The sequence below is a fragment of the Papilio xuthus genome, unplaced genomic scaffold (genome assembly GCF_000836235.2).
Source record: "Papilio xuthus unplaced genomic scaffold, Pxut_1.1 DF825946.1, whole genome shotgun sequence".
Classification (NCBI taxonomy): domain Eukaryota; kingdom Metazoa; phylum Arthropoda; class Insecta; order Lepidoptera; family Papilionidae; genus Papilio; species Papilio xuthus.
Window position 1 is genome coordinate 6,642,093 of NW_013532703.1, and position 3,491 is coordinate 6,645,583.

A 3,491-nucleotide genomic window follows, 5' to 3' on the forward strand; every position below is an offset into this window, starting at 1 on the left:
AGGCGACCACCCCCCAATTGTCTCTGTCAAAAAAGGGAAAGGTTGTGTAGGTGTCAAATTTCCCGGCATGGTTTTGATTGGTGTCTATTTTTCTCCCAATCGTGCACTGTCGGATTTTGAGGCGTATTTAGACGAAGTCTCCTCTTTTATTCGTTGGGGAAGACCGCTTGCGGTGGTCGTGGCCGGGGACCTAAATGCAAAGTCAAGGGCATGGGGTTCCTCCGTCTCCAACAGCCGCGGCGAGGTACTTTTGGCGTGGATGGCGCAGCACGATTTGACACCACTGAACACAGGTTCCGAGCACACCTGTGTGCGCATGCAGGGCGGGTCTGTCGTGGATATCACCCTCGCGAGTCCCGCCCTGGCATGTCGCGTGCAAGATTGGAAAGTGCTGACTGAGGTGGAAACATTATCGGACCACCGGTACATCCGGTTCGAAATCCTCCCTTTGTCGACACCCCCGATTAGACAGAATGACGCCTTTCCCCCGGAGATTGGACAAATGTGGTCGCTAAGATCCCTCGACAGAGAGACTGCAGAGCTCGCCACCATAGTGGGGACGTGGTCCGCTAGAATGGAGGAGAAGTGCGTTGACGATGGCGTGTTATGGATTGGTGAAGTTCTAGCACAAATTTCCAACTGTGCCATGGCCAAGGTTCGGCCGTCGCCGCGACGACGCAATCGAGTGTACTGGTGGTCGGACAATCTTTCACAGTTGCGTTCTGCCTGTGTGCTTGCCCGCCGCCGGTACACTCGTTATCGAAGAAGACGTCCTGGTTGGGAGGAGTCTGAAGAGCGGCGTCTCTACTCCCAGTACCAGGAGGCCAAAAAGACTCTTCGGTGCGAGATCACCACTGCGAAAGACCAGGCCTGGGAGGAGTTCCTTAGTACCTTAGAGGCGGACCCATGGGGCCGGCCATACAAACTTGTAATGAGCAAGCTGCGTCCCTGGGCCCCACCACTTACCTCTACCCTAGATCCGGCACTCCTATCATCTGTAGTGTCGACACTCTTCCCTCCCAGCGCCCGCAACACCGGAATGGACTTTCCCGACTCGATACCTCCCGGTTCTGTCCCGGGGGTATCCGAGTCGGAAATACTCTCGGCTAAGGCGAAAGTGCAGAGCAAGCGCACTGCCCCAGGTCCCGACGGGATACACGGGAAGGTGCTTGCTCTGTCACTCAATCACGGACTTGACGAACAGCTTAAAACATTGCTTACCATGTGTCTGGAGGAAGGCAAATTCCCGTCGAAGTGGAAAACGGGAAGGCTGGTCCTGCTGAGGAAACCCGGGAAACCGGAGAACTCCCCGTCGGCGTATCGCCCGATTGTTTTACTTGATGAGGCCGGCAAGTTGCTGGAGAGGGTGATTGCCGGTCGCATCAACGACCATCTATCCTCAGCAGGGCCGGACTTGGCCGACACCCAATATGGGTTCAGACGGCATCGTTCGACGATAGACGCCATCTCCAAGCTTCGGAGTATTTGTGAAGAGGCGCGATCTCAAGGCAGGGTAACGATAGCGGTGTCGCTCGACATTGCTAATGCTTTCAATACCCTGCCTTGGGACAGTATAATGGCGGGACTTCTACATCATCGCGTCCCCCTGTACCTGCGGCGAATCATCAGCTGTTACCTGCGGGACAGGAGAATCGTGTTTCCCACACAAGACGGTTGGGGAAGCTATGGCATTTCTTGTGGAGTTCCACAGGGGTCGGTTCTGGGTCCACTCCTGTGGAACATAGGCTACAACTCCGTGCTGCGGGGAGCGCTCGTCCGCGGAGTTCAACTTCTTTGTTATGCGGATGACACGCTCGTCGTAGCCACGGGGTCGGATTTTAGGGAGGCAAAGCTGCGGGCCACTGCCGGGGCCTCGCAAGTCTCGGCAAAGATTCGTAGTTTGGGTCTGAGGGTCGCCCTCGAGAAATCGGAGGCAATCTGCTTTTTCGACAGCAGGAGAGCGCCCCAGTTGGGGCTAGAACTCATAGTCGGGGGTGCTTCTATTCCCATCCGTTCGACCATCAAATACTTAGGTCTCACCCTCGACTCGAAGTGGAGTTTTCGACCGCACTTCGCGGATTTAGCCCCGAGGCTAGATGCAACAGCTGCGGCACTAAGTCGCATTTTACCTAACATCGGTGGCCCTAGCACGAAACGCCGCCTCTTGTTGGCGGGAGTGCTGAGGTCGAAGGCCCTATACGGCTGTCCGGTTTGGGCCGACGATCTCTGCACCCAGAACAGGGCGATCCTTCGGCGGTCGCAGCGTGCTGTGGCAATCAGGGTCGCGAGGGCATACCGTACGGTGTCGTACGATGCTGGGTGTGTCATCGCGGGCCTGCTGCCATGGCACCTGGACGCGGCCGCCTTAGCAGCGGTCTACTGGCGCAGGGCCAGTAGGCGAGAGACGGGCGAAGAACCAACTTTTGAGGAGGTGAAAGTCTGGAGAGACTGCGCCCAAAATCGGGCGATGGAAAGGTGGAAAGAGGAGTTAGGGTCCTGCAGGGCCGGGTCGTGGACGGTGGACGCGATCCGTCCTAGGCTGCGTAATTGGGTGAGCAGGCGGTGGGGGCACCTCTCCTACCGGCTGGTGCAGATGTTGTCTGGCCACGGCTGTTTCGGCAAGTATCTGCACCAAATTGCCGGTAGGGAACCAACACCGAGGTGTCACCACTGTCCTGAGATCAGCGACACCGTCGCCCATACCTTGTTTGAATGTCCGGCGTGGGAAGCTGAGAGGCGACCCATTGCCAATACAACCGGAATTGACGCGTCATCACTCGCGGAGGTCATCCGCAGGATACTCCTATCCGAGGATGCGTGGAAGTCATTCCACGATTTCTCGGAGCGAGTGATGGCAACAAAGGAGAATGCCGAGAGGGAGCGCGAGACCGATCCGGAATCCGCCCCTCTCCGGCGTAGAAGGGCAGGTCGACGCCGGCGCGCTTTTGTAACCCGCCAGGCGTAGACCGTGTAAATAGAAGCCTGTATATTTGTATATAGTTGTTTATACCAGTTTTAATATCAAATAGTCTAAAATTATACTCTTAAGTTTATTTATATTCCATGTATATTTCGCTCTAAGTAAGTCTGGTTTTTTGTGTTTTTGTTTTTTTTTGGTGTTTTTTTATTGATATTTGTTTTTGTTTGTTTGTTTTGTTTTTATTTGTTTTGTTTGTTGTGTTATTTGTTATGTATATGGATATATTGGTTTTTTCTAAGTTTACAATAAGGTGTGTTTTATGTTTATGTTTTTTTTTAATATTTTATGAACAAATAAGGAGAGTCGCACGATTTTGTGAGCGACGGCGCATATCCGACGCCTGGTTATGGCAGACGCTGGTACAGGCTAGGATAAATGCGATAGGGAGGGCTTGAGGGGTTTTAGTGGGTATGGCCGAACGACTTTAGGCGAGCCCCACACTCCCTGCGCCATTGCACACTGGCCCGGCGCAGGGGTGCGGAACTGCATTTCCCCTCGTTAAAAAAAAAAA